The sequence below is a fragment of the Ammospiza caudacuta genome, chromosome 2, assembly GCF_027887145.1.
Source record: "Ammospiza caudacuta isolate bAmmCau1 chromosome 2, bAmmCau1.pri, whole genome shotgun sequence".
Taxonomy (NCBI): Eukaryota; Metazoa; Chordata; class Aves; order Passeriformes; family Passerellidae; genus Ammospiza; species Ammospiza caudacuta.
The window spans coordinates 92,035,573-92,048,054 of record NC_080594.1 but is presented as its reverse complement, the minus strand read 5'-3'; positions in this window follow the sequence as shown (position 1 = coordinate 92,048,054).

Here is a 12,482-nt window from a genome sequence, read left to right as displayed (position 1 = left end):
AGGAGAGGTTTAGGTTGGCTATTTGAAAAAAGTTTTACACCCAGAGGATGTATGGGCACTAGAACAGGCTTCCCAGGGAAGTGGCCACAGCACCAAGCCTGACAGAGTTCAAGAAGTATTTGGACAATGTTCCCAGGCACAGGGTGTGATATTCTGGATGTCCTAAGATTTGGACTTGATGATTCTTTTTGGTCCCTTCCAAGTCAGAATATTCTGTAGATCTGTGATTATTTTGTTCCTAGTGTTGGACATTCATGCTAGACTTTAAACAGACATTAAGTCGAACTAGATATATCAATTTGATATAAGAAGCAAGATATTAAACTGCATGGCCTTTACCCAAGAGCTCTGAGGCAACTTAAATCTGAGATTACAGGACTTTTGGCTGCCATCTGTAACCGACATTATGAAAGGTTACTGTGGCAGAAGACTGACAGATTGCCAATGCACCTCCCATCTCAAAAAATCTCAAGAAATGATCCTGGGAAAGGCAGGACTCCATCTCTACTTAGAAAAAAAAAAAAGAAAAAAAAGATTGTTACAAAGGAAATAGCTGGATTTCTGTAAAGGAAATGCTACCTTGCTACCCTACTGTGCTGACAATGTCAGCAGAAATGTGGATGTACTTGCATTTTTAAAGTCCTTGACACTAAAGATTATTAAAGAAATTAAACTGCGGCAGGATTGGTAGAGGGGGTCTTTTATGGATTAAAAACTGATTAAAGGATAGGAAGAAAACGTCCTAACATAGACCTTTATAGCCCAAATGTTCTTTAATTTTCTAGATGGACAACAGTAGGATGTTGTCCCATCAACTGATGCTTGTGCTGCTCTTTTCCAGCATAAATTATCAGTGGTTTGGAAAAGGGTGTGAACACTAAAATCTCCAACTTTACAGACCATACTAATTTTTCTTTTTTTTTTTTTTTTTGGGTTTTTTTTTGTTTTTGTTTTTGTTTTTTCTTGAGCTGTGTAAATGTTGAGGACTGCAAACACTTCCCTCAAAAAAGAGTGGCCAGAAGGGTGGCAGCTGGGCTTTAGTGGCTAAATATAAGGTAATGCATCTGGGGAATGCCAATGAAGTCTACATGATTCTGCATTCAGAATTGGTGGTTACAGCTCAGGAAATACATGTTGGATCCTCCATAAAGAGTTCTCTGAAAGCATTGGCTCAATGTGCAACAGAAGCCAAAGACAATGACAATGGGAATTCAGCAGTGAATAGTTTAAACAAGGCTTTTTTTTTAGGTTAAAAAAAATTAAACTGGCATATCTATCAAAAATGAGAGAATTTATTTAAAGGATAATCAGAAACAATATTGACATTTTTGGGTTTTTACTTTGTTTCTGGGTGATTTTTCTCATTTAAATTTTAGGTTTCTTTAATATTTTGAGTTATTCTTTTAGCAAAAGGTCTTCTAGCTCTCTTACAATATACCTTCAAAAATATAAGCGCATATATAAAAAAAAGAAGGTCAGCACATTAAAGAATCCTAAAGTGAAGTAAGAACAAAAAGTTTCTCATACCCATGAATAAAGTAGAGTCCTTCGACTGCATTACCAAATGAAAAAAGTGAAGTGAAAAAATAGTGAAGACTGTTCTACTATCTTCCACACTGGTGTGTGGTAAAGCCAAGGAGATGGTAGGGAAGCTCAGAGTAGTTGATGACAAAGCAGAAAGCAAAATAATGGGGCAACCCTGTTTATTTTGCAGGTAAATGCTGCATCAAGGCACAACATGATTCAGATAGTCACACTTGGAATAGCTGGGAAGCAATCCACAGCAGAAGCTGTATTTAACTTAATTCTGAAACAAGCCTTATCTCAAAAATTTGACATCAAATACTTATGGTAAAAGAGTAAGCATAGCATGTTCAAACTGAATAAATGTAAATTAAAAAATATACAGTCAAAATTCATTAGAATAGTATTTACTGTTATGTAGGAGGACAAAATAAAAATTAGAGAAGAAAAATGCAGGTGGTGGATGGCTTAAAGACATTAAAGACAATGTTATACTAAATATAAATAAAAATTAATATTATCTACTAAAATAAAAGATTCTGTACAAGATTGCACACACAAAGAGAAAAAATAAAATCTATAGTGAACCAAATAACAGCTATTTTTGTCAGTAATTTAATTATAGCATTATCAGATGGTAAGATGTAAGATGCTGTACTTTCTTACAGCATTCTATTGAACTATTTTAAAATTCTTTAATTTTTCAATTATTCAAAAGTAGAAGCATTGTTCAAGTTAAAACAAAACAAAACAAAACAACACAAACTTGAAGCCTCCTTAAAAGTTAAGACAATCCAAATGATTTTTATAAATAGCTTCCCAATTGCCTAAAAAATAATAAGACCTTCCATCAGTTGTAGTAAGAAATTGGACATCAAATGGCTTCTGTACAAGAGAAATGTAAAGTGGCAATTGAATTTTTCAAAAGAATTTGAGGATATTTGTGGAAATTAGAATCATCAAACTTGACTCCCATAAAGGGGAAGGGAAGGGAAGGGAAGGGAAGGGAAGGGAAGGGAAGGGAAGGGAAGGGAAGGGAAGGGAAGGGAAGGGAAGGGAAGGGAAGGGAAGGGAAGGGAAGGGAAGGGAAGGGAAGGGAAGGGAAGGGAAGGGAAGGGAAGGGAAGGGAAGGGAAGGGAAGGGAAGGGAAGGGAAGGGAAGGGAAGGGAAGGGAAGGGAAGGGAAGGGAAGGGAAGGGAAGGGAAGGGAAGGGAAGGGAAGGGGAAAAGAGGGGCAAATAATGTCTCTCAGAAGCTACTGATGGTCCTGCAGATGGCAGGAATAATGTGCAAAGATGTGTATTGCTCTATAACTATCGCTAGCTCCTAAAATTTGTCTGTAGAAGAAATTTGTGGTGTTATCACTGGGCACTTGACATGTTTTTGTACTCCTTGGCTTCCTCCACCAGCCTCCACTAGCAACAGGGGTTAGAAAGCTTTGTTTTGAACTGGTACAGCTATTCCTATGCTTGCTCGTGACTGTTCTTTCTTGCTGTCTCCTGTCTCTACTAGAGAAAATTTATGATCATGGTTGGCCATAGCTCAATCCTTGCCCTCCCACATGAGTATAAACAATGTCATCTGCACTGATATCTGCAGCAGACAACCCTCAGGGGCTGTGTGCAGTCTCTGCTGGTACCCCCTCAAGCAATTTCTGTTCTGTATGGCATTGTCAGCCACTGATAGCACCCAAACAGGGTCCAGAAAGTTGTCAAGTAACTGTTTGCTGCATCCAGTTTTGCTTGCCAGAAGCCATCTCTGGCATCCATGACTGAAAAGACTATTGTGTTCGCTTGATTTGGCAATATTTCAGTGACTGTTGGCAGGGAACAGTATAAGCACTTTAGTATGCTATTGAGGTCCTTTGGATTGATGCAGATCATCAGTTTGCCTGTCTTTCTAACTGCCACCATACTGCTGATCCAGTCAATTGGCCTTGCAACTTTTTTCAGCCACCTTGTTCCATGACAGTTTTAACTTTCACCTTGAGCTCTGCTTCAAGTGGCAGCACTAGCATTTTATATATAGCTGATGCCACATCATCTTAACCTTGCAGACCTTAAAAGCACTCATTATCCAGAAACCTGATCCCTTGACCAGAGACTATCTTTTAATAGTCAGAAAAGTAATATCTCATATATGTTTCCCTCACCCTCAGTTAGCTCTGTGATGCTCTGACTTTGCAATAAACAGTCCTATGTCCCAGTAAGTTCTCCACCGGACAATAGATTTCTGCATCCATCCTACTGCAGGAAAGAGATGAGCCTAATCTTTATTTACATGTGAGAATTTCACAGGTTTAATACGATCCCACTCTAAAAAAAAAAAATCCAAATTGTTTTATTTTTTAGAAAATCTGCATCCCAGCTTCATCACAGAATCAAATCACATTCCTTTCAGTGAAAGCTTTCCTTTGCCAGTTGCTTGTCATTTCTCATATTCAGTTTCTGAACCACATTATTTTCTTGTTACTGCCATTGCACCTACTTACTATATATTATTCAGACCAGCTTCGTCACAGGTGCTCACTTTTCTCTTTTCAAGCACTTATGCAAATTAAATCACCAGTGTAATTTAGAATCCTTCACTTGCATGTATGTCATCCAAAAATTGTCTCATCCAAGTTCCAACTACACACAGGGTGACACCACCACTTGCTCTTAAGCAGGACTTTTAAACACTAGACCTCACACTTTTGTAACAAAAGAGGTCAATACCATTATCACCGTTTTATAAGGGTGCTGTGTAGGGGTGAAGTGACTTGCTCAAGGTCATCTAGCAGCTTGGTGAGAGCAGAACTTAGGTCTTGCGAGTTCCAGTCTAGTGCTTTATCCAGCAAGAAACCCTGACTGTGCTGAAGTCGGAGGTCTCCCTGTCCTTGGCCTGTTCTATTAAAACGCTGCACTGGCATTCATATAAACCATTTACAAAGGGTAACATCCATTTGTTCTGCATCAAAAAGCAAGAGAGATTGACACATACATAATCTTTTCCTATGTGTGATGGATTGATCCTTGACTTAGGATCATTTCAGTTGTCTCTTTGTAGTCTCTCCATTACGACAAGAATTTCCCAGGCTTTCTATGCAAGATGAGAATGGAAAGCTGTTAAACAACCATTTTCTCTTTCTTCCTGAGGAAACTTTTTACTGCCAATCCAAATTTGCAACACCTGCGGTGTTGAAAATGAAGACTTAAAGGCGTTCACTCTACATTTATGTTTGTCAAACAGTGATTTAAAAACACAAAAATTCATACAGCATTTTTTAAAACACTTTCCAGAGAATTTTTCTTTTCCTTTTTTTTCTCCCCAGAAATAACATCATGTCTAAGAACAGTGCATAATCCTCATACACAGGTTTACCTAGATTTTTGTGACATTTTGGGATAAAAATTCCCGAGGACATTTGTGCCACGTTTGTGTCCATCGATAGCTTCTTGGTAGAATTTCAGGACTATGAAATAGGCTATCCTTGTACTGAAAAACTCTAATAATACTTTGGATTTGGAATATGTGGTGTTCTGAAAACAGCCTTTCATTGGTACATACTGCTTGTGTTTGACAAGAACTTTACTGAAATCCTGAGGAGGGGATGCTTGCTGACCTTATAGGCAGCATACAAGAATCTCAGCCTGATTTACACACTGCTTCCCTTGTTCAGGTGATGCCTGAAATAGCAAAGAGGTGTTCCTTCTGCTATTTGGACCATGTCAGTTTGCATTACTCCTGCTCACAGGCACTACTGGATTTCTGGTGTTTCCGAGCTGGGCTGGCCCTCAAAAGATTTAACCCCAGGCCAGAAGGAAAGAGTGCATATCAATGTGGTCTCATACAATAAAAGACTCAATTCACCACTGAGCCTCCCTAGAGTTCAGCAGGAACTCCTTGGATTTTGTGCAAAACAAATGACAAACCTAGAAGATGCACACAAACCTTTTCCTGATGTGAGAAGAAGCAGCACCGCTGCAAAGTGCACGGACTCCAGCAGAATTCATAGCCCACCGCAGACCACAGCATGCCACCTATGTACATGAACAGGAACTGATTAATGGGCTGTCACTTTATTTGTTGACTGCTGAATTATTTATACTTATAAAGTGTTTAATAATTTAGAGCTGGTATCTTAACAAATTACAGCTGAAAGTGACAAGGGGAAGGTGGCACAAGAGTCTCACTTGAGATCAATGTCCTTGTTCTCAGGGCACTTTGGAACATGATTTCTGCTGACTGTCATCAGAAAAAAAAGGAAGGGGGAAGTATGTTGATTTGATATTACGTGTTAAATAGAGAGAACTGCATATTTCAGTAATCAAAGCAAAAAAGTTGCTTTAAACCAAAAAGAACATGAAATTACTCTGAAGAAATCTACATTTCCATATGAAATGAAAATCATTGTCTTAAAAAAAAAAAGACTAAATAAAAGCTAATTACAGTGTTTGTTTTTAAAATTTTGTCTCAAAGCATTTTATCCATCTTTTCTTGCCACAAAGGATTTGGATACATATTGATTTTGACCTGCGTACTACATCTTTGCAAAAAAGCAAAGTCATCTTAATGCGAAGAGGTTATTTTTTACTGTATGAGGATGGAAACAAAATTACCATCTACTGGCTCTATGTGAGTTAAACTTAGAGAGTGCATGAGAAAGAGATACATAAATTCAGATTTTTCAACAAAATCCAAATGCTAACCAACAGAAAGGCTGGCTGAATCAATGCACCTGAAAACAAAATTCCTGTAAAAATCCTCTAGATAGGTAAATAACATTTCACCCCAGGATGGTTTTTCCTTCAGAGACACTTCAATAGAAAAAAAAATATTAATGTAAATATCCAAAATAGTAAATTCCTTTCTCTAAGAAGGAATTTCCTGGGCATTAACCCACTCTATTTCCTTTAAATACCATGAGAATACAGTGTCTAAAAGAATCATATTGGTGAAACAAAAATTCTTAACAAAGGCAAAAGGCTCCTATAACAGAAATTATACCATCACTGCTGCAAACAAATACATTTTTCAGGGTAGCCTCTCCAGTGATGAGCACAGTTGCATCTTTTAACCCCAATTCTACAATGTCCACAATGGAAAGGCAAGCTGTGCTAACCACTGCTGAATTCCAGTAGCTCGGTATATCCACATGCAAGATCCTGTTCACCAGTGCAAGACTGACCTCTGCTTGTATTCAGCTTGCTTCAAGCAAGCACCATATGTCTTTCCATCACAGTAGCACAGGCACTGTGGCCTTGAACAGTGCAAATCATATCCAGCTCTCTTCCCCCATAATATGCTTAGGAGATCAGTGTTTTCTACTTTGGTGCGTGCACCTTGAATCCTATAATAATGTTACACCTGCAGTAGAAACTTTGTTTTGTGGTATTTCTCAATATTAGCTTCTTCAACAGCAATTGCTTTCTGCCTCTGTCTCCCTCTCTCTCTCTCTGTGATTTAATTGCTGTTTATCTCCACGGAGACCTTTATATGCACATGCTGCCAGCTGGACCAGGATCAGTAGGTGGCCATTACTGGACATTTGGGAGCAATGACTTGAATTAAAGCCAGCTGAATCCTACTGTCTGTATTTTCATTCTGTCCTCAGATACAGGCTCACCCATAATATTTCTTCAGCAATACAGACGTTTACAAGACTATCACCTCCAGCAGTAGACTTCAGCATGAACAAGATCTAGTCAGCTCTTATTCTACTAATTCTACTAATGACTTCAGGGTAGAAACCTGGGACCTGGCTCATACCTATACTGTAAACTGCTCTTAAGGAAGCCAGCCTACATTTCCCAGAGAGAGCAAGTGGTGAACTACATTACAGGGCCATTCTCTTCCTTGGTGTCCACTCCACAAATCTAAAAAGCTGTGTTGCCTTGAGGAAGGACAAGTAATAAATGTGGTCCAATTTTCTTTATACCACTGCAAAATTTATTAGGAAAATAAGTTATATAGCAAGATTGGTATTTTGCATAGAGCTCTCCCTATAGTGGTGCTATGTTTTGCGTGGGGAGTGTTTATGGATACTAAAACTGCTAAATGTTTTTTTCTGGTATAGAAATGAAAAATGGATAATGGGAGCAGAATTTTAGCATGAATAACAAATATTGGCTGAGAATTTCTTGATTTGTTTAAAAAAGTCATTATCTTCAGTCGTTGATGGATACTATGTCATCTGATGTATATGTTCTGAGTTTTCTAATATGAAAATGCTCTGTGTAACTCTTCCCAGGGTACCAGAAACATATGAAAATGGACAGTATTTTTTCATGTTTTGATTTGGGGAATAAAATAGTGAAAAATGAGGATCATTTTTGAAAATGATGAAGAAAAATCAGATTGAGTGGATATTCTTCCAAACATTTTATACTCAGAAATGCACTGTTTCTCCTCTTCCAAAGACTATTTTTTTCTTTATTCAAAATTTTCTAGTATTGAATGTGGACAATCTGTAAAAATGTGGGGTTTTCATGAACACATGCTGAATATCTTTCACAATTTGACTAGGAGGCCATATCTATAATTCCTTCCATATTAAATCTAAATTATTAAAATAAGAGATGAGAATGAGCTCAATGAAAATTATTGCTGTAAGTGTTACAAAAGTATCCAAGGCGCATACAGATGCTCCAACATATGCAGATGCTCCAAACAGTACAAAATGCAGCATCACATCTACTAAGGCATACACCACTAATCCACTCAAGGTCTTCAGCCTGATCTTCAGGATTCCCACTAAGTACGATCTCTACTATTTGGAGGGCAGTTTTTCCACCCCTCCTCTACAACCTAGGATAGCAAGGAAGCCTGGAACTGACAGTATCAATGACACAGTGAAATCTGAAAGAGCATGGCACAGAGGTTTATTGGTCACAGGAGGTAGTCAGCTATGGCATTCCTTTCCTTCACAGTTCACATGATGCCCTGATACCACTTCCTTGAAGATAGTATTCAAAAATACCCCTGAAATCTAAGCATAACAATAACATATCAATTACTTATACACTCAGGAACATGAACAGGATATTAAAAGGGAATTAGAGAAAATGCAGTCTTTCAGGTAAGTTATTGTTCTCTGGAATGTAAATTCATGAGGAATGTCTGGGATTAGTATCAGCCCAGTAGAAATGAGACCTGGTCAGGAGATGGCACAGAAAGCATCCCAGACTGATTTCTCCCTGTTTCTTTGGAGCCCACGTTTCACTTCCCAGTATAGCACTGTGTGTGCATATTCATGAGTTAAAGTCTCAGTGACCCCTCAGCTCCACACCGCACAACAGAAATTTCAACTACTGTGTGAAATCCTAACCCCAAGGAAGTCAATGGCAAGATCCTTGCTCACTTGTTGGGGAACAGGAATTCACCCATGATATCTTGTTAGTTCTGGCAGGTTTTCAGGATTCAGCATGGTTTTTGAGATGAATCAGTAAGCACTGTACTGCTTTCTTACACTGTCCTCTGCTTGAAACACAAATAGTGCTGTACCGCACAGATTCTATTACCCTTGGCAGCTAATTTTCTCCTTTGTCCACTCAAATGCAACCCTCCATCCCTTACTCTTTTCCTACAATACATTTTTATAGAACAAAATAAAAATTGTTATTAAAAAATCAATGCTCTGCTATCATTTATAGTTTATGTTTAAGAACTGTGGAAAGTATCTTTCCACCGTTGGCCCAGACTTTTTTTCACTGTTTCTGGACAGATGCCTTCTGAGATTTCAGAAAGCTCACACAAAACCTAACTTCCATTTAATTTCCTAAATTAGTAGTCTTTGTCCACTGAAGGTTTTTTTTTTTCCTGTAAGATGTTGTTTCTCCTTCCAGAATTTCTAGACAGCAGCGTCATTAAAAATTGAAGTGGACAAAGCACTTCAGACCACACTATCAGTAACAAATCTCTCCTAGAAGAAGTGGATGACCTAATAGGTTTTTCTCTATTTTAAATGCTTCAGACTGGTGGTACCTCAGTTCCCTGACTGGTCCTTGACAAATCTGTGACAGGTAAGAAAAAAGAATAAATCTTCAGTGACCAATGGTATAACATAGTCCTTCCTGCTTAGTATATGTTAATAATTCCTTTCAGATTATGCTTACTTTGAGTGATAGTGACATGGCAAAGGGCTTTAAATCAAAACTTTTCATCTTCAGTGTTGGTTATTATAGTAATTAATATTTTTCCCTTATATGGTTTAAACATTCAGATGAACTGAAGAGACACATTTTTGCCTTTTGAGGAGAGTCAGGGTCTTTCACTCCATAACAATGCAATGGAGATAGCTGGCTCCTTCCTGCATCTGGACCAAGGAGCTGGGCAATATTAAGGCAATGGTAATGAAAGGCATTTGAGAAAAAATAAATCTCATTCTAGAAAATCTGAGAAATTATTCATATTAATGATAAAAAATTACTCCCCCTAAAAGTTCAAACCATCAGGTCTGAATTTTTCTTAGAAAAGGTCAGTATTCCTTCAAATTCGCTGAGACTTGACCTTAATAACCCCAGTGATCCCATCTCCAGGCAAAATCCAGAAGTTCCAACATAGCAGTCATTTTTGCTCATGTGTATTTTCATTTGAGGTCTGAAATGGAAAGTTCTACCAAAGCAGCAATCAGTGAAGTCCCCAAAACCTGGGCAAACCAGGAAGGGAGCAGTGGATTACATGAACTCACATGAGACATTAGGCCCCTGCTGCTCTCTCCCGCTCTGTAACACTAAGGAGTCGTGCTGCTCTCTCCATCACTTCTAAAATGACTTTCTTTCATGATACGGAAATCATTATTAGACTACTTCAGCTAAGGCAATTACGGCACCTAGACATCATCTGATGAGGTTGCCACACGCACAAGGGCCAATCCAACACTCTTTTTAGGACATAATTAGTATCTGAGCATACAGACAGGATTTGGCTCTGGATTGCAGCTACAGAACTGAGCAGTTAGAGCTTAATGAATGCAGTCATTTGAGCTCCTGCACATCTCCATCAAAAGTTGAACACAAAAATCCAGCTAAAATTATGTAACAGCCATGGTAGGAACCAATTCTTTTCTCTCTTCTTTGAGGCTAGAGAAAAACAGACACTATGTAGTACAGAGAGTGACTATAGTAATTAGTCTTTTTTTTCCTGAATGCTATAGTAAACACTTTCAGAGTAAAACTCAATGCATAATCACTGCTGATCTAAAAATGACAGCTGTTCTGGAGAAGACCAATGTACACACCAATCCCTCCTGTAAACTATTCCACTTCCTTTAGTTATGTTAAGGGTTTCTTTTTCCAAACTGAGTATGACTCAGTTCTTTTATGTGTGTTTCTTTTGATTTGTAGCTATATCTAGATTGATTCCTAACTCTGCAACTTTCAGCATAATCGTAAATGGACAATTCAGTCCAGCAGCTAAGAGATCTGTGAGACAAATGCCCAGGAGCAGTTATGAAGCAAGACACTCAAAATTCTGTTCTATTATTTCAACAAGGTTGCCAAAATGTTTTTGAAGGACTAAAAAGCTTTTCCAATAATAAAGTAGATAACAGGTACCTCACATGACTCCAATTAGAAACAGAATTATAATTGTCTAGGAAATTACTTAAAAAATTCAGGTTTCACTGGGATTATATATAGCAAAGAAACAGAAGAAGGAGGTAGGAAGAGCTTACTGCTCAACAGAAAGCCTAGAGTTGAATTGTTGAAACATTTTCCTATTTATATTAACAAAAAAACCCCAAAAAAAACATAAATAAAATGTAAAGGAAGAACAAATGACCAAAGCTGTAAGCATATCAGAACAGACATTGTAGTATGAAGACAGAATGAAAGCTGAAGGAGACTTGTATTTTTTCATCATTCCATTACCTTTGCTGGGCAACAGTTGTGAGGAGAAAAAACAACTATATTTTCCTCAAAATATCCTCCCTGGAATGTCAGGAACTGACAACACCAATGCAAAAGGAAACAATGGCTGATCTCCTGGTTCTGCAGTCGTCCTCTTGCAGGCTTCCCTCGGCAAAACAAACCCTTCAGGTCACACGGTCCTTGGGGGCCATGCATTAAAATAACTCAGTTATATTCACAGTCTCTATTTGTCCCTCCCAGACACCTTTGTAAGGAATAAACATCCACATCAGAGGAGACCATTTTCTCATTCTCATCCCAGCTGGAGAATTAACTCTGCATTCGAGGTTATCAAGGGGACGGACAGTTAAAGGACAGAAAACAGCAGCAATAAAGTAACATTACCATGAAGGCGGGGGGAATACCCTGAAAACATGTAGGCTGACTTTTCTTTGGTACACTTAGTTTTGTCTATGGGCAGATTGCCACAAAGGGGAAAAAAAAAGAGGGGCAAAAGAAAACCTATACTTTATTTATTATTCAAATAAATAGTTTTCTGCTGCTTCCATTTTGTGCTCAGTTTTGTAACAATATGAGTCCATTTCCCCATCATTCCTTAATATCTATATTGTTTAGGACTTTATATACTGTATGATTAGTTGGCATTGGTACCGTTCAATCTGTACTAATCTGTATGCATTTATATTGTGTGAGCAGTTCTCTAATTGGTTTTCATCCAAGTAATCCCACAGAGAATAAGGTTACATGCTGAAAAGGGCTGAGGTGAGAGAGTGGTTAAAAGGGGAGTGCAAACTCTTTTCCCATCCTTATTAAGAATGCTTTACACATCTGCATTTTCTAAAAACATTTCTAAACTCCCTCTGTGTGAATAAACACAAAGTCTATTCCACAGCACAGAAATGCACAGAGAGAAAATGAATTTGTTTTAGAGAACCCCACCCATATTTGCTTTATTTCTCCCATATTGCTGTATCTCTGGGTCATCTAAGGCTGTGAAAAGTAAATACTAGAGTTTACAAAGGTGGAAAAATTAAAACAAAAAAAAAAATCCAGAATATAACATGTCTCTTGGTAGAAAACACAAAATTAATTTTAAGTAAACAGAGCA